Source organism: Denticeps clupeoides, unplaced genomic scaffold, assembly GCF_900700375.1.
Source record: "Denticeps clupeoides unplaced genomic scaffold, fDenClu1.1, whole genome shotgun sequence".
NCBI classification, from domain to species: Eukaryota; Metazoa; Chordata; class Actinopteri; order Clupeiformes; family Denticipitidae; genus Denticeps; species Denticeps clupeoides.
The window spans coordinates 83,824-103,767 of record NW_021629775.1 but is presented as its reverse complement, the minus strand read 5'-3'; the positions used below and the strand labels follow the sequence as shown (position 1 = coordinate 103,767).

General features: G+C 45.9%; 1 pseudogene; it reads left to right on the top strand.

The window, feature by feature from the left end:
• The first annotated feature begins 11,477 nt into the window (after nucleotides 1-11,477).
• LOC114773821 (SKI family transcriptional corepressor 1 homolog-B-like) lies at nucleotides 11,478-17,235 on the top strand (annotated as a pseudogene).
• Nucleotides 17,236-19,944: the final 2,709 nt, after the last annotated feature.

The window sequence follows — 19,944 nt, the reverse complement described above, 5'->3', positions numbered from 1 at the left end:
TAGTGCTAATAAAAAATTGGAGTTAACATATGAGTGGTGCTTGGCTTATCGTATGCTTTTCTTTCCTGGTTTTTAAAAAGATCTAAAAACAATGAAATGACAAGAACCTCAGAATATTGTTGTATTTTATAGACTAGGCTCCACTGCATATCATAGTTGTGCGACCCTGAACTGATCCTCCACCCTGTTAATGTGTGCTTCTGAAAAAGACTACAATTACATTTCCAATTTTAATGTTATCGGTTTATTCCACCCAGTTAGACTCTGTAATGAAGGTTTGTCCACACAACTAAGTTTAAACTTTTTTTTTTTTTCACATAACAAAGAGTTACCAAGAGTTGGTAAATGGTAAGATGGCTAAATGTAGATCGGTGAAGGAGCTATGGCTATCCTGCCAGCATGGAACTTCTAATATAATAAACTATGTTATTCCAAAAAATATGTACCCACAATTGGACCAGCAGTCTCTTAACTAATATGCATATACATTCTGCAGAATGTTACATTTATATGTGTGTATACGTGATGTGTAAAAAGGGTGGCGGTGTGTTGAGTAGTTTGGCTGAATCTGCCGGGTTAATGGGTGTGAGTGGTAATGGACAGCGCTGAGACTCTTTACAAGGACAGGAGAACAGAACATTACCCCAACGGGGCGCTAGAGGAATAATTGGACTCTGATTGGTGTGCTTTCCTTTTTTTCCCCAACTCGGAGTGGAGCGGGATGCAACAGAAAATATTTACATTGCCTTTGTCCCTGGTCTGTTGACCTCCGCTCTCGGCACATGCTAACACAAACACGCTCGCCGAGTCGCCTTATGGGCCCGGCTCGGGTTACCCACAATCCCCAGGCATATCTGCCCGCCCCCCCACCTCATTCCCTACCCCTGAGCACCACGGCAACAGCCAGATGTGTATAGGTGGCATTGAGCAGCTGCTGTTTGCTGAGCGCCGTGCTTTATTTACACAAACAGGGCACCTGGCGCAGGAGTGGCCCGCATTCAGCTCTGTAGCGCCGCGCTGCCCGCTATTATTAGCAAGTTGCTTCAGCACACGCAATTCATCACCGCGCAAACCGGTTACCTCCAAATGTATCTCTGTCCCCCCAACACTTAATCCCTCGCATCTCTTATCTAGGTCGCCATGACAAATTTGCCCCAGCTCAGGTGATCTGTGCCAAGGAGAACCCATCTTACTTACACCTTTTATCACTAATTAGTGGAGGTTTACTGTGGTGCACAGGCCCAGCAGACTGATAATGATTGTGTTCGCTTTGAGGACTGAGGAATTTAGTCCACATGAGGGTTAATAGGGACACCTTGTTGGTATTGTTGGTTCATAATGGGCGTATAACGCACTGCTATTTTCAGTTTACACTGGAAGAGCGCAATTATACCATATCAAGAACGGTGAGTGCATGGGTTAATGTGAGTGCTTGGACATTGGTGATTTATTTTTACGAATTTATGGATGTGTTTCCACAGCATGAAGAAGCTGCCCAAAGAACGTCCTGCACCAAATGATCTCATGGTGAGCATGTGTCCTTTAAACGTAGCGTCTCTTTACATTTCTGTAATGTTTTTTTGATTGATGCATGAATAATCAGCAAATTTTTGCTTATAGTTGCTCTCTGCTGCCTGCATTTAATTAGAAGATGTAGAAAAAGCTGCAAATGTCCATTTAAACTTCAGTACGAGTGAAGGTTTAAAGAACGGTCCAGGCTCGCCCGTCCTGCCCAATGTGAATCTGATGGAAGTCTCTGATCTCGTGTTCGCGCGCAGGGTCACAGCAATTTGCACTTGCAGGCTTTAAAAGCTGTCAGAGGAGTTCGGGCGCTGTGTGCTGCCAGCGGCCGTGTCCGTGGAGATTGGGGTGTAAGTGCTGAGGAGCCACAGACCGCGTGTGTGTATTTAGGTGTTCTCAGCCTGACACACAGGAGAGCCGAGTGGCGCAGCTGGCCCGCTCCGTCTCCGCACCTCTTCCCGCCGGGACTCCACTCTTCACATATGACATTGACCGTGGAGTCCCCTACTGAAGGACTGTCATCACTTTTCTTTTCACCCGGCGCCACTCCTCTCGAACGCTGGAGACGGCGAGCGAGAATGTGCGGTGTGTCGGAATGTGGAAGATTTATGCATTGTACCGGACTTAAATGAAATAGGAGTTTGTGTGTGTGTGCACGTGTGTGTGAAGCCTGGTGTTTTGCACCCATTTCTCCCTACAGCTCTGCCTCGCGTGCTCCTGGGATGAGTGTGAGATGAGGTCACGGCCGTGTGCTTCGGTGCAGAGCGGCTGATTGTTCGCTTCCCTTCAGTTCTGCATACATATTAATACACTCCGCACATTTGATCTGTATGGTAATGCCCGTTCGACAGCTACAGCGCAGCATTCTGCTGCAATTCGCTCTTATTTATTTATCCTCCCTCTTCTTCCAAAGCGTTCTTCACTAGATGCTTGTTAATGGTGAATACGAGATAAACGTTGCACTGCTAATACACTTATGTGTGGAAGCCCAGCGTCGCAGGAAGTTCATTTTTCTTTTTATGTGACCGTCCTGTGTGTGTGTGTGTGTGTGTGTCTGTGTTTGTATGTTTTTCTCAACAGCAGCTTGTCCATGTGACGGGTGATCATTAACAGCGAGGTACTCTCCAGTAGAGGATCGGCTCAGGCCTAATTGAGCGTGGCTCTGATGATGTCTCTGAGGTGGTGAAGATAATGATGAAGAGTGTCCCTCTAGTTTGTCGCAAACGACAGCATATGCATCACATCGGCCCAATCTGTCAAGCCAGCACGTTACTACTCAATCGTGTTCTAACACTTTTTTTTGCCGTGACAAACAATTGCCACCCACACAGATCTGATTTCTAGGCTTTTATTAATGGGGAGAACGTTTGGGTTAACGTGAACAGGGCTGTGGTTTGCACTGGTTGCCTGTGGAGTGAATGTGGTGCGTGCATGTGTTATTGGGCTGTGATTGACATGTTCTCTGTGGCGTCTGTCTTTTAGTGTGTGTGTGTGTGTGTGTGTGATTTATGAGTGTGTGATTGCTCCATGATTGACATGTCCTGTGCTGTGCTGCAGCTGGCCCCGCTCCTCTCCAATCCCCGCAGGAGGGCCCTCATTGTCACACAGCCTTTTAGCACCTTTGTCCGGGCCGTCCCCTCAGACCGCCTGCACCCAGCTGTGGCAAATGAGCTCTTCCCTGGGACAAAAGGGCCGTGTGTCCTGGTGCAAGAGTGGGTCTGCATCCCCCTAAATCTGTTAAGGACCTTACACTTCCCCCTGCAATACACAACCATGGTGCTTGAAAGAGATGTTCAGTTAAAGAGAGTGTGTGTGCACGTTCTGTAATGCATTCAGTCTGAAATAACGTTCACATTTAAACATATTATTTATTTATTATTTGTAAAAATGTCATTAATGGTCTATTTCTGTTTCTGTGATGGGAATAATACCTGGTGTGAAATCATCCGCTCATACATGCTCTGCAGCTCTCCGTCTCAGATACAGATGAATACAGGAGTCTTTCTGCGAAAGGCTGAACTGAGATCAGCATTTATAAGAGCCAACCCTCCCCTCCCATGGCCAACGCTGAGGAGTTTCCAGTGGGAGCAGGTCATTAGTATGCAAATCTGTAAAGACCCAGTTATTATACTGACCTTGTCACCTTCCTGCCGCTCTCTGTCTCTCTTTCTCACTTTCCTCTCTAATTTCAGCCCTCACACACACACATTCCTCAGCTGCGTTTCCCCTACAACATCTAATGAGGTGATGACCAACCACTTGTTATAATTGCTTTAGACTCCTTTTAATTTTCAAGCTTATTAATCATATGTTGAGTTATTTAAAATTGCATAAATTAATCTTAGATTAAAAAGCCTATCAAAGACTCAAAACAATTAAAGAGTAAGGTGAAATTTCCCCTGGGTTGGCAGTTTTATTTTAATGGAGTATTCAGGTGATTATCACACTTTGATATGGCACTGTGATTAATGTAGCCACACTTTGAAATGAGTTTTTTTTTTCCCCTCTTCCCTCCCCGTTTCTGAGCTATTTTTTTCGGAGAAAGGTAAGCATGAGGCAGATAATGAGCTAACTAAGAAGTATTTATTCTGTTTTCTCTCTTAATAACCCCCCGTCCCCTCCCGTCCCTCCCCCCGCCGCCCATGCTTAATTCTAGCAGCAGGTGTTTTAATTAATGGCGGTCTGGTGAGTGGCACGCACTGCCGCTCTCTCCTGGCTCCGTGTGTTCAGTCGTGGCAGGGGCCGGGCAGGACACAGGTGGCGGGCTGGGGTCCCTGACCCGCCTTCAGCAGTCCTTGGCAGCAGGTGAGCTCCTCGGCTGTGGCGCATTGCAGACAAAGTGTGCGTCTGTGACAAGCAGCGCTGAAGGCCAAGGAGCCGAGGCTCCCTGCCCGGGCTGCGATTTGGCGGGGGTCAGGGGCAGCGGCGCGGCCGGGCCTGTCCGGGTACGACCAGGAGCGCCGGGGTGAGGCTGCTACTGGATATTAAAGGCATTCATCTGGAGCCCTGCTGCCCCCTCCCTGTCCGTATGCTGCCCTGGTGATGGATGAGATGGGTGCCCGGTACGTCTGACGCCTAGGAGCGCTCACTCTCCCTCCCACAGATATGAGAGTAATTAACCTCAGTCTATCCGAGCCTGCGCTGCCCATTAGAAGGACACCAGGATTGATGGTCCTAGGCTGTCCTCAGGACCCGGAGCAGGCTGGACTTGAGTGGCGTGCCTTTGTATTACAGACATTCCCTCCACAGGCCAGGAGAGCGAGGACGGCGTAACATCACTGCCACGTCTCCTCCAATCAGCGGCCTTACTTAGTGGAGATGGCACTGTGTGACATTCACGAGATGCCTCATCTACTTTAATGTACATTACACTGTAGATATTGAGCTGTTCTCATCAGTGTGCGTGTGGGGGTGTCTTTACAACTCGAACGTTGGAGAATAATTGTTTAATTATCTGGAGACGCTCTCCCTTTGACCAGTAATAATCAAATGTTATCGCTTGTGCTGCTGTCACTGTCTTTCTGCAAAGCACCACATGACATTTCATTTAGCCAAGGCTTTTGTCCAAAGCCACTTACAGATGGAGACTGAGGGACAGTGGGTGACATGAAGAGTGCTACTCAATTCAAAGTGTGTGGAATTTTGAAGTGTGTGTAGTTTTAGAATAGGACGAAGGAAGTGCTAGTAAGTGAACGTTCAAGAGAGGAGAGACTCTGAGGAGGCGAATACTCAAGAGATTCCTGGAGAGCCCTTCATATTTCTTTGGTTCAGTTTTCCTTTATAATTTGCGGCATTGTTAAAAAATAAAAGTACTGTACGTCCCCTTTTTATAGAATGGAATCAGATTAGATTCTGTAAGTGATTCAGTTACATTTCTACTCCAAATTTTACCTCTTCAACAAAATGACGAATGACTGTCAGTACAGTCTTTCTCACGCCATACTTCAATCAAAACGTATAGTCGTTTGGCATTTTGACTATTAAACATTTCTTATTCTCTTTTTCATTAATTGGTACTGACTTGAGTGTAAGGTAGTTCTTGACATCGTTTAACACCCCAAATAATAGATCTGATTATTTTGGTTCCTCTGCCGAGCTGTGGTTGCCGAGCTGCGGTTGGCGGTTTGTTTGCGGGTTGTGACTGTCGGCATTGACAAAAATTGTGACAAATTCATTTATAAAAGCACTACGTGTCAATGTTAATCTTATTCTTTGACTGCAAATGGGAAAGTAATATGTCTGTCCCTCACTGTCCCTGCCCTCTAGACAAGAGCTCTTTGCATCACCTTTGACCCCACTCTGACCTCTGTGCTAGAAGGGCACAGAAGGAACTCCTCCACCCTGAACGATCACAGCTAATCTTGTTGTGTCTCCGCAGGACCATCCCTTCATCGTGCACTTCAACGACGGCAACGCCGAGGTGGTGTCCATGTGGGTGTGCTGCTGCCTGGAGGAGCGCAGGGCCCAGCAGGCTCACAACGCCATGTCCTGAGGCACCCTGGGAGGGCGGTTAAGGTTAAGGGAGCAGTCAGACTTTATGGACGTTTTAGAAGACCAGTCTGCTCCTCACTTGACCACCTAACCAAATGAAGGGTGAAGGGCGCCACACCTACACCTTCACTTTTGGAAGTCTCGCTGCCGATCTGGGCGTGGTATTTACCACTAGTTCCATGCAGCACATTTGACCACCAGTCTAATTTTATAGCTCTCGCTGTTTTTCTCTTCGGCGTATTAAAATATGAGAAATTTAAGAGCTACTGGTTGGCTGGGTTCCGTTGGATTGCAAAATGAGATGAATTGCTTTAGAATTTCTTTTTCTTTTTTTTAGTAAGGAAGCAGTTTCAGATGCACCAGCAGCTTCGCTCTCTGCAGATTTCTGTATCAGTTGTGGAAGCGAGACGCATCGAACCTGGTAGTATTGGCTCGCGCTGCTGAGCGTTAGCATCCCAAGAGCAGCCGTCTCTGCCTCCAGTGCTGGAAGTAGCACGTGGAGCGGGATCATGACTAGCACTGGACCAGAACACAGCCGGTGTCAAAAAAACAGTGGCCTTCAGTCATGATGCAGTGCCACATAGTCCTGAGCGGTCAGGCCCAGAAGCCCTATGAGATTTGGTGGAGCACTTCATAGATGTTCTTCACTTTCCCCTGTGAATGTGTGCTGCTCAGACTTTACCACACAGTGTGGTTGTGTAGTTCAAGGATCTCCTGGGGATCTTCAGCTATTTCCCCGTTGGCACACCGTTTTCTGTTGCCAAAATATTTCAGCAGCTTATTTTGTTACTGTTTCATTATTATTTTTTATCTGTATTGTATCAAGTGTTGATGTTACTGCCTAGTTCAGTGTAAAGTTTATTAACTCTCTTGTCACTTTATGAAACGCATAGCCTGTCTCTTCACTCGTATCATTCCCTCTTCTTTCACAAACTTTCTCCTCTTTGAAGCTAAATTCATCCTCGAGACCAGGCCTACAACGGCCTCTCCGAAGTACAATTCAATATTTTCTTCTGCTCGCATTTTCTTTCTTTGGCAAAAGGGAACAGCACTTTATTAAATTTGAAGCAGTGCACCTACAAACGTCTTGAGCTTGTTAACACTCCTGCGACCCTGTTGGTGGCCCCAATTCCATTCCAGATGCCTATTCTGTGTCTTTTGTCCATGTAGTAGCTGCATTAATAAAACATGGCTCCTGAATTATGAAGAGGCGCGGTCAGCGGTGCTGATTGCTGGAGTGTTTAGGAGTTATGAGTTTGCCAAAGTAACATTAGCATTTCTCTCACACTGTTAACTCATGGGTTTCAGATGTTTATTTATTTTTTTTTATCTGAAGATGCCCATTTCATGAGTTCTTAACTCACGGTTGAACACAATATTTATAATTTCTACAATGTCATATATTTCAAATACAAAAAGCATTATGCTTTTTCTGATGCTGTTTAATCATACCAATAAAAGAAATAAATCAAGCACTTTCGGTGATGGTTTTATGGAACGTTCTGGTTAAATTATGTTTACCTTCAAATTCATTTATTTGTGGCATTTGTTTGCTGAACAACTGCTTTAGTGTCTTACTCTGATGTCAGATTTCAGAAATTGGATTGTCTACCTTTAAAAAGCAGACAAAAGCCTGTATACCGTTTTTTTTCTTTTGTGCGATTGTGCCTCTGAAATCTACCTTTCTGATCATTACCAGTATTAGCATGAAATCAGCCATTAATGCCACATCAGATGTTCATAAAATTAAGTCATGGTTTATCTGGAGAGGTCATTTAAGCCTTAATTAAAATACATCTTTATGACTTTCTTTTTTCACCATCGCCCATATGTCTCCTGAGGTCATGTTTAGCCTTCATGGCATGTCTGTTTCATCGTATTTTCATCTTACTTTTCGGCCCCGTTTGATGCATTTTGCCGTCCCTGATCAATAATCCCCCTTCTGTTATCGATCGCCCAGTGTTGCTTTCCTGAGTTCACTAAAGACTCATGTCACCCAGGTCAAATTAAGCCAGTAATTCTGCAGGATTTTACTGCATTACGTTTCTTCCTTTATAAAGCCGTCCCAACCTAATCAGGCATAAATCTTGGGGATACTAAAAGTTCATGGGCCATGCATGTTCCAGTGCTGGGATATGTTCTCGCAGCCATAAACTCACGCCGCATCCACATCACGCGCCTGTATTATGTTTTTTGCATCACTAGTTAAGAGCGACGGCGGACATTTGAGGCGGAATAGGACACGACCCATTACCCCCCAAAGACCTGAACCCAGCCCGCCCTCCCCTCTTAACCTTGGTGCTTGCTGCAGTGTAGCCCAGGCATTGTGAAGATATAAAGGAATATCTTCATCTGGTAAAAATGTAGCTTTTTATTCATTTGAACTGGTTTTGCGAGGAGAGATGATAACCAACAATCGGTCCCAAATTACTGAAATAAATTTATAGTAATAATCCATCTGAAAAGGTTCCTTTAATTCATGTTGCATGTAATTTCGTGCTCATTTTAGACCGGTTGACCAGCTTATTTTGAGGGTAGTAAATGCACATTTAAATTATTGTGAACTCCATTGGTCTGACGTTGGTTTTCAGGTGCTTTGGTACTTTCAACCGCTTTTTCAATGTTAAAGTAACATGTCAGGCACGAGGTCAGACATTTACTGCTTTTTACTGGAGAAGTTGCAGTTTTACCTTCTTTCCTGGCATCTCATTCCTGTACTTTTTTATTAGGGAAAATAGACCAGAACAAGTTCATACATTTTAACGAACATTTCATGAAAATGGATCAAAAATGACCCACAGCATAAAAGGAGTGTTAATTTATCATTTGTTTTTCCATAATTTACATAGACTGGTCTCATGGCCTGTACATCATTTTTTTTTATAGAATTTAAAATTGTTTACACTTTACAGGCATAAAGAATGCTTCCCTTTTCTTTCTTTTATTTCACCTCATATTGCTTCCGGTCTTACGGTTTTAATAATTATATCAAGAACATGAAATAATAGATCCAATCAAAAGTCCAGTTATTATCGCGTGTGAATTATATTATGAACTCGTGGCTTTCCATATTCTGGAAAATGCTGTAATCTGGGACATGGGCTTGGAATGGCGGGAATGATTGTCCTGTTTGTCGCCTTCTGTCCGCGCTCATCAGTGTCCAGTAATTAAAACGTCGCCGTTTCATCGCGTGGCCGCGCGGTGATGCTTCTGGAACAATCTGTTCTTAATTAAAAAAAAAAAAAAAAAAGTCGGACACTCCGCCGTGGATCGATATGAAAGAAGCCGATTGATTTGCTTCTAAACTGGAATTTATTTGGGGTCGTGATTTTTTTTTTATTGCGTCTGATGTGGCGCTATTAGGCGACTTATTTATTAATCCCCGACCTCCAGAAGCACGTTTACTGGAATATAATATTCCCCGTAAATTCCCTTAACCAGGCTCCTGTCCCTGACTGATAATAACATCCACACGAGATGCAAACCTTTAATAAAACTTATTATCGTTATTATCCGAGGCGTCTGCAAAATTCCCCGTTCGTGGTTATTAAATTCCGGCCCGTGGTTGGGGGGTGTTATTCCTAACGGGACTTTCGGGGTCACTGTGGCGCTCCGCGCTCCACAAGTTAGCAGCAAATTATATCCATGATTAATATTCATGTCCGCGTACTGCTGTTCACGTTTCATCTGAACGTGCCCCCCCCCCCCCCCTGTGATACCAGGGTGTCGATTTTGAGTAAAATGACGGTAAATGACGTCGATCTGTGTTTTCTGGACGCAGCCAGGTGAAGGATCGACAGGTGAAGTAGAAGAACGCTCCATTTAAAAAAAAAAAACTCTTCCAATGAGAAAAAGGGACACAGGCAGGAGTTTAAAATGTATATATAATAATCATAATCATCATCCTTGAATAAACGTGTGAGTGGAGGTGCGGCTACCTGTCCGCCGCCATCTTAATGACGGGCGGGGGACGCGCCGGGACGCGCCGGGGACGCGCCGGGGACGCGCCGGCTCCGCTTTCCGCGGGAATTCGCGGCGCCCTGAATTATTCAGGGGAGAAGAATAATTACAGTATAAAATTGTAATTATTGCCGGGCCGGAGAAAAGCCTCTCGGTCGTGAAAGGCGACGCGGGGCCGAGCTGACGGACGGGCGTCGGGTTTCCGCCTCCATCAATATTGCAGGCGGCCGCCCGGCCACCAGCAGCGGGGCGGCAGGCGACGTTTACCGCGACGTTTACTGCGACTTTCCGGGCTCCTTTTCACCCTTTACAGCGACAGCTCCGTCCCGATCAGAATAACAGCAATAATAATATTAACAATAATAAGATGCCACGGAGAGAACGACGACGAAGTTTTAACGAAAAGAACGAACGACGAATCGAGCGTTGCTTGTACGAAGCGACTTTTAACCGGGACTCGGAGAGAGGGGTTAACTGGGGGCATTGATCAGGGTATAAATAGTTAATTTGATCATATTAGGTTCCCCCTCGGCCCTTTTGCTTCATTTAAAGGCGGTTTGTAGGGACGGGAAAGTGCAGCCCGCGGCGGAGAATTCGTGCGCATTTCACTGTCGCCTCTTATACAAAACGCGTCTAATTATGGGGACGGGTTTCCAGAAGGGGGGAAATCGCGCGCCTGCAGAAAAAAAAGGGATGGGAGGGGGGGGCAAAAATTGATCTGCGTCCAGACCAGATGGTGGTGTAACCTGACAAAGTGGAGCATTTCGCCGCCATCGATTTCGCCGCATCCTGTTCTGTTCGACGACAACAGGAGAAAACAAAAGAAAACCGCCCCAAATGATTCTACTGTAAAATAAACGTGTGTGTGTGGAGAGAGAGAGAGAGAGATTCCAGGTCGTTCTGTACTTGGTTGCACTTTTGACCCCGCACCCGGGGTTACCTGAGTTACTGTACCCCGTTGTCATGGTTACGTCGCCTCACGCACGCTGTTCAGTCGGACTTAAAATAAAAAAAAATCGTCAACAAGTGTTATTTGACCGAATGGTTTTTTTTTTTAAACCCACAGTATTGTTGCGTTAATGTGTTTCTTGTTGCCATTTCGTTTCCTCCCTCCAACTTTCCGGCAAACCTTACAATTTCGCGAAGCCCAGCGAGCATTTAATAGCTATCACGACGCTTAAATATGATAAATGTGTTACGAAATTCAATAAAGATTCCAGAAGCGGGTGGAAACGTGAAATGAAGAGTTTGCTGCAGGTGTCTCCAAAGTTAGCTCAGCCGACTAAACTTCTCCCGCCTTCCGTTCAAAAAGCCGCGCTGACGTTAACGCGGAGCGCAATTAGAGCGTTATTAACAATTAACAGTTCCTCCCCGACACCCGCGCGTCGGGGGCGCGCGCGCGCGCCGGTGGGCGTGGCCGCCGCCGTTATTTCAGCGCGCGTTCCGAGGAGGGCGGGGAGTCGCGCGCCTCCTCCCGCCATGTGCTCATCCCTCCATCTGCAGGCGCGGAGGGCGGACGCGGCGGCGCCACTTCGCTGAGAGCGCGGGAGCGAGCGGGGAGCGGGAGCGCGCGGGAGTGCGCGCGTGCATGTGCGTGTTCCGCCGCCCGGGAGCGAGATTATCATTCGATGAGCCGCGGCTCCGCTTCGACACGGCTCCCATCCGACCGAGGTAAGCGCGTCCATTTCCCGGCGACGGAGATTTCCATTCAAATAATCCTCGTGTGTCGGGCTTCGTTTCCACGATTCTCACTTTTAAACGGGGAAGATTGTGAATATTGTGACTATAAGGAAGAAGGAAATAATGTAAAATCGTCGAATTGAAATTTGGGACACTCAGGAACGTCAGGCGTTAAACACAAAACTCTTAAACGTGCTCCTCTTGACCTTTTAATTGGCTGAATAGCTGTGTAATTAAAGGAAAAGCGGCTTACGAGTTCTTTTCCTTGCAGATAAGCTCATTGGCCGGAGCTAAGAAATGTTGTTCTTCTGCTTTTATGCGTATTAGGCCGATAAAGAGGCGCTTAAGTACAATCTCTCTCTCTCTCTCTCTCTCTCTCTCTCTCTCTCTGCCCCCTGAGCCGATTTAACAAAAAGCCGCTCACAGCTCCGAAAAGCTCAAATAATAACTACACTTCCCGTTATTAGGCTGAAAAGGACACCATGAGCGCACAGGCAAAACCGTCGCACGAGTTTATTTTGTATTATTTTTCACGTTCACGACGAGCCAGAAATGTAGAACGAGGTTTAAAAACTGTAATCGTCCGACATGTTTAACGAAATCCAATTTCCAAAAACAATTATGTACATATCAGGACCGTCAGGGCAGTTCAACGCAATTGTTAAATTTTATTTTAATTATCGCATTTACGTTATGCATATTATCGTTTTTTCGATGAAGACTGTTAATTGATAGAATTCACGGTAAATAAAATAAACGTTTGGATTAGTGACGATTTATTACATTTTTCGCTTTGAGGAGATTTAACAACAAATGTTGCGATTTTTTTTGTAGCCGCAGCCGCCTTTTTGTTATTTATTGCTTATTATTACATTCTTATTATTGCAATCGTTTTTTTATTAGATTTAGTTTTGGAAAAATCGACAGATTGCAACTATTAGTTATTCGTTAGTTGTTTTGTTTTTTTAACACGCTGTAATAAAATAATTAAAAATGGTTTATTTCATGTAAATAAACAACGACGTGGCTCTCGATAGATCTCCAGGAATGGAGTCAGCACCGAACCAGCTGCCTTCCGGACGCGATCCCAGCTCCTCCCCGAACCCCAAGCAGGACCTGCAGCCCTACTCCGGCTCCCTGAAGCCCAACCAGGTGAGCGAGACGGTGCTGTACGGCGTCCCCATCGTGTCGCTGGTCATCGACGGACAGGAGCGCCTGTGCCTGGCGCAGATCTCCAACACGCTGCTGAAGAGCTACAGCTACAACGAGATCCACAACCGGCGCGTGGCGCTGGGCATCACGTGCGTGCAGTGCACGCCGGTCCAGCTGGAGATCCTGCGGCGCGCCGGCGCCATGCCCATCTCGTCGCGCCGCTGCGGCATGATCACCAAGCGCGAGGCCGAGCGGCTGTGCAAGTCGTTCCTCGGCGCGCACAACCGCCCAAGCCGGAGAACTTCGCGTTCGACGTGACGCACGAGTGCGCGTGGGGCAGCCGCGGCAGCTTCATCCCGGCGCGGTACAACAGCTCGCGCGCCAAGTGCATCAAGTGCGCGTACTGCAGCATGTACTTCTCGCCCAACAAGTTCATCTTCCACTCGCACCGCGCGCCCGAGTCCAAGTACACGCAGCCGGACGCGGCCAACTTCAACTCGTGGCGCCGCCACCTGAAGCTCACGGACAAGGGCTCGTCCGACGACGTCATGCACGCGTGGGAGGACGTCAAGGCCATGTTCAACGGCGGCAGCCGCAAACGGACCATGCCCATGAGCGGCTCGGACATGTCCCCGTCCCCGCTCAAGCCCCCGGCGCCCGGAAACCGCGGCCCCCGACGCGCCGCCCCACAAGGCGCTGCGCTGCGACGACGAGCGCGCGGCCTGGGCCTGGGCGGCGGGGGCGCGCGCAGCTACCCGGTCATCCCGGTGCCCAGCAAGGGCTTCGGGGTGCTGCAGAAGCTCCCGCCGCCGCTCTTCCCGCACCCCTACGCCTTCCCGCCGTTCGGCCTGTGCCCCAAGAAGGACGACGGCGTCGGCGGCGAGCCGAACAAGCCCGGCGGGCCCGCGGTGTTCTGGCCCGGCCCGAAGGACGCCCTGTACCCGCCCTTCCCCGTCTTCTGGCCCGCCGCGGGCGGCCTGCCCGTGCCCCCTACGCGCAGGCGCAGCCCAAGCCGCGGCAGGCCGACGCGGACCTGGCGGAGAGCACCGGCGAGCGCGGCTCGGCCACGCCCAAGGACGGCGAGCGCTGCTCCAGCTCCCTGTCCGGCCGGAACGAGGAGGAGCGCTCCGGCGACGAGGGCCAGCCGTCCACGCCGCGCAAGGTGGGCTACGTGTCCGCCTTCCGGCCCGTGGTGAAGGACGCGGAGAGCATCGCCAAGCTGTACGGCGCCGCGCGCGCCGGCTACCTGTCGCCGGACTTCGCCAGCGAGAGTTCCAGCTACAGGTCAGTGTGTCCCACGTCCCGCGAGAGCGTCCCCCCGGCGACCAAACGGGTGATAAAGCGCCGCCGTCTTGCAGGTCCTTCTCCCCGGACGTGGAGAGCGGTGATGACCCGGACGTGGACGTGGAGTCCAGCAGGATTCCGACGACGAGGAGTCCATCCAGCTCTCCGTGGAGGACCGCCAGAGTCCCTGCAGGGCCTGATCCCACCCCAGGCCGACCCGACCAGAGTCCCGATCCGGACAGCAGGGCCCATCCGCTGGAGGACCCCCAGAGAGCCCCGTTCAGCGAGGCGGGGTCGTCCGACGACGAGAGACCCAGCAAGCCAGGGTCGGACAGTAAAGATGCAGACATGTATGAGGTGAGACACACAATCCCCCCAAAAAACAGAACATTCTAGAGCAGAGAAGGTGTTTGGGCCTTCACCATAACTCTCCTTTCCAGCCTGTTCACAAACCTGAATTTAATATCAGTGGACGATTCGTGTCAAGGTCACTTCTAGAGGCGCCATCCTGAAAGGAACAAGCCAGTCTCACAGAGTACTTTCAAACCTTTATAACTCAATTTCGTTATTTCCCTCAAGAAACATGTTATACATAGTATAATAGCATAATAAACTGTAGGAATTATGGATTTATTCACTAATGTTCCCAGAACATTTCACATCTATCTATCTATCTATCTATCTATCTATCTATCTATCTATATCTATCTATCTGAATTTAAAACGTATAGATATAATCGACATGACGAATTAATCGCATTGTTTCGATATAAACGCAGCCCAAGGTTGAATTTTGCGCATCAAATGAAATGTTCCCGGCGTGGACGCCGTTTTATTCGTGGGCTTGAACCGTCCGCATCTGAGTGGAGTTTAATTGCGGTATTTATCCGGGGCCGAATCGCTTTGTTCCCTCTGATCACTGATCCCCCCCCTCCTCCCTCCCCGTTTTTGTAAGGGCCGCTATTAACCTCATATGTCCCCTAATTACATATTCACGGTGCTTTACGCGCGTATGCGTCGGGAAATAAGATCATGAATCATAATTACGCCGCGTTTCATTCGCCGTTTATTTCTTTTCCGCCTCATTTTGCAGGTGTGCGTCCATGAAAAGGACGGACCGCGCTGCAAACCCCCCCAGAGCCCGAGCGCCGCAAACGGTAACGCCGTTCATTATTTACCGACTCGAACCGCGGCCGCGTCCGCTCCCGCTAACCGAACGTTTCCCGCGCTTTCTGTGCGCAGACGCGCCAAAACAGCACGCGGCCGCCGCGGCGGGAGACGAGGAGGCGCATCAACCACGCGACACGGAGCTTTTACACGGAGCCAAAGACGCCACGGGTGAGTGTGTGTGTGTGTGTGTGTGTGTGTGGTGTGTTCGGCTCTGATGAATAATACTCTGGTGTGAAATGTGCAGGAGACCAGGCGATGCCCAGAGTTCACTTTATCGAGAAGAAGAGCATCGAAAATATGGCAAAAGGTAGGAGACAACTATCCTAAAATGGCGACACGCTGTCATATCGAATTTCTACCGCGTTGTTGTATTGTATTTTTTTTTAATTTATAAAGTGTTGTATGAATCAACAAAGATTAACACACAAAAACCATGGTACATGCATATGATGTGGGGTCTAGTTACAGTAACAACTAGTGCTGATATCATGTGCTTATATGTGGTTTTCATTAAATACATTTTAAATATATATATGTGTTTTTAGAACATGAGCAGCAAAACTACAGACATGGCCATTTACAAACCAAATTCTACTTTGCTGTTAGCTGTTACATCAAACTACATATCACACACACACACACCCACACACACACACTGAGTAATTATTCAGTCTACTAAAGACCTTGAGGTGCCCTTGAATTATTTGTACTATAAAGGCCTGAAATAAGAAGAATAATAAGTAGGTTCTCCTGAAACCCAGAGGCAACAGACTTAATTATCTTGCAGTGGCATGCTTCAAAAGCACCGAAAGGTGATTTTTTAAATGTTTACATCGTTGGTTAATTACTCTTAACTTGTCTTGTCTCAGCTCATGTCCTGTCATTTGTGGCTTGATTTCGGCAGAGGAGCTTCAGAAGCAGCTGGTGGAGCAGGTGGAGCTCAGGAAGAAGTTGGAGAGAGAGTTCCAGAGCCTGAAAGGTAAAATCTCACCTCACTTGGCTGCTACAAGCCACTATTACGCAAATTAGGACCACGTTGGACATTTTTTAACAACAACAAAAAATATATATATATATATATATATCCTTTCAGACAATTTTCAAGATCAGATGAAACGTGAGCTGTCCTATCGCGAGGAGATGGTCCAGCAGCTCCAGATTGTCAGAGGTGAGCTGCTCACCTTCACTGCACCTCCAGCAGTTCCATGGCAGTAATGTACCCGTCATTTTGCTGACGATCATAAAAGTGACACTTGCATAAATTCACCAAAATACAAAATGCCACACAGACCAGGTTTATATGCGCTCAAAAAAAAAAAAAAAAAAAGATCTATTGAAACAACGATGCTTTAAAAAAAAATGTTTGAAATGTTTGAGTTTTTCCATGCCAGTCCAAAAAAGAGCAAACTCGAGATTTCCGTAAAATAATACTTAAATAATTTGTTTTTAACATAGACACTTTGTGCAACGAGTTGGATCAAGAAAGAAAAGCTCGTTATGCAATTCAGCAGAAGCTAAAAGGTAATTAATTTGGTTTCAATATAGATTTCTTCCAAAACTCACCTAGTTATATTTCCCGGGTTTTACTTTGAATATATGCAAGTGCTACTTTTTTTTTTTAAACAAATTATTTTATTTATAGGAATATTGGAAATGTATAGAATTTAAAAAGATGGTTTACATAAATATTCTTTACGTTTTTTGTTTTTTTTAAGTCATCTAATGAATAGATGAATTAATTTCAGTGATGAGGTTGATGATCGATTCGTTTTTCCCTAGAAGCTCACGACGCCCTGCACCACTTTTCATGCAAAATGCTCACCCCTCGCCACTGCCCTGGGAGCTGCACGTTCAAACCGCCACTCCTGCCCCCCTAAACCCCGCCGGACCCCTCTGCAGCGGACTCGTACCCATGGATTGCATTTATATCGACTTCCCTCGACACGGACATGATGCGGCGAGATCAGAGGGTGGTGTTTTTTTTTTTTTATTTCTTATTTTTATTTTTTTTTTTTTTTTTTTTTTAACTGAGGTAAACCTGAGACTGCTAAAGACAAGGCAGATCATTATAAATGATGATCTGCTGATGGTTGGTGAAAAAAAAAAAAAAACTAAATTGTGGCAAGCCTTTACAAGGGACATTCTCATCTAAAGACCATAAATAGTATGTGGCAATGTGCAATGACATTTGTTGTGATATTTCATGGACTTATTAACTAGCACTGTTCACGTCTCTAATGTATGTATGTATGTATTTATTTATTGATTTACATTCTTCATACACGACACATCCCAAATCCGAGCCCACTAATCTGTGTAAATGGCTGACATCATGCACTTTAAATACGCATTGATACCGAAAGAATCGTGTCTCAGACATTGGCTTAAGAAACACATAAAACCAGGCAATGTTTGCAGAAACACAAACAAAATGAAATGTTTCCTCACTTATAATAAAATAATCATAATCAAATGTAGATTAAAGACACAATTCAAACACAATTACTTTATTTCTTTGTTTAAAAATGATCCAGCGAGGTTTTGGCATAAACTTGTTCTGTAGATGAAAATTGTTGTTTAAATCAGTATGGTAATGCCGGCACCAGGGTGAAGGAAACAATATTGGATGGAGATTCCATATCAGTTTCTGACTGCCAAATTGATGAAATTAATGCATTTGAGTGCTGTAGTGTAACTTGTTAAATTCAGATGAAGATTACCTCCTCCAGAAAGATGGAATTAAGCAAAATAAAAACACACAGACGAGGTTCGTTGCATGAGCAAGACGCAGTAAGGACTTCCCTGTTTATGAATGTTTTAATTTATTTGTATATTTAATTTAACATTATTTGTGGGTTTGCTTTGTTTTTGAGATGTATTATTAAAAATAAATCGAACGACTGTAAATAACAAGGCACTTCTGTAACGATACATTCGGCCTGGCGCGGTGCTGTACGTGTAAAATAATTAAAAAGCTGCCTTGACGTGGCCCCTCAGCCTGCGGTCCGAGGCTGACACCTGGTGGCGGAGCGGGGCAGTGCAGCAGCGGCCAAACCCAACCCGAACGTTTGACTTGTACAGTAGTAGTAGCTTCTGTGAAAGATGAAATTTAATTGTATTTTATGGAATGAGTAGCAATACAACTTGATTAGATATATCATCTGGGTTTCCTTCGAATATTTGTCGTCCAAATTTGCACAACACAACTATATGGAAATCATTGGTTTTATTCATACGTAACATGTTTCTATGAAGATCACTAGTACCAAATCGGATATAATGGTTATTCCCCTTACTGTGTGCACTTTCAAGCACTCACATTCGAGTCTACAATAATTGTAAAATGGACAATTGCCATAATTAAGCAACATCGGACCTCACATTTGCAACAGTTTTTTTGGGGGGGGTTTGGACTTTTGAAATTATGAATTTTATTGTGAAAATCAGTGCAGGTATCAATGGGGCAAACACGTTCAAGACTCCATTAGAATTTGCTCATAGGTCAGCAAGGCTGATAGAACCGATGATGGGAACAAGTCATCAGATGGATTAAAGGCACATTGTGAAGCTGTCTGGGAGTCTTTACAACATCTTATATGTTTGATTTTTCAGTATGTGTACGTGCATGGAGTATTAAGCTAAATCAAAAACCCGTTTTCAGACAGCGGCCATTCTACCTACACAGTAGGTTTCATACATTTTTAACCCTCCCACTCTGTACATTTATATCACATTTATTACTATTGTTATTGCTATTGAAATCATGGACATTCAAAACCATATTGAATGGCACATATTTTATCACAATACAGACTACTCTTCATGTGCTTTTTAATTGTAAATACAAGTTACTGAATCTTAGCAACGTTCAATATTTCACACTTGGCTTCTTCTGCATGTTTAAAAAAAAAAAAACACACACAAAATACACTGTCACTACAACAATAATATTACATTGAATATTTGGAATAATACTATTGCACAGACATTTTTAGACAATTTTTAGACATTTAGAATGTCTAAACTATTATTGTCATGCACAAAATACATTTAAATTAATTAAAATTGGATCAGAAGGAAAAATCAGACTCAGTCATCAGGCAAGATGTAATGCCACAGGGAGAAAAGACTTGCCGTAGTTAATGAAAGGTTTTAATGAACAGAAGGGAAAAAGCCACAAAGGTCCAAAAGCACAAAGGAACACAACACAGCTTTACCACTGACACGTTCCTAAGTCCAGGGGATAAGAAGCGTGACGTAGGTTTGGAGAGGAGGAGGTCTGCTGTTACACACACAACCAAACAAACGGGGCTTTTATTTACAGTGAGCTCAGATGAACATCAGAACAGCCTAAAGGAAGGGGTGGTCCAGAGGGGATAACTCAAACATGCACAAAAGTTAAGGAAAAGGGCACATAAACACACACAAGGCTAACAACAAGGGGTCCATCACCCAAAGCAACAACACACACGGATCTCCTTGGACCGTGGGGACCTTCCGAAAGAGTAAGGGCCTAGCAGACCCTGGGGACCTCCAAAACACCATCTGAAGTCACTTTATACAGGCTGGGTTGACCAATAGGCAGATGGTAGGTGGAGCTTTTAGGCTTCAACTTCTCCCACAAAGTCAACTAATAAGAGACAGGACACAAAAACACAGCCTGCCACACAGAACACGTCCAGGGAT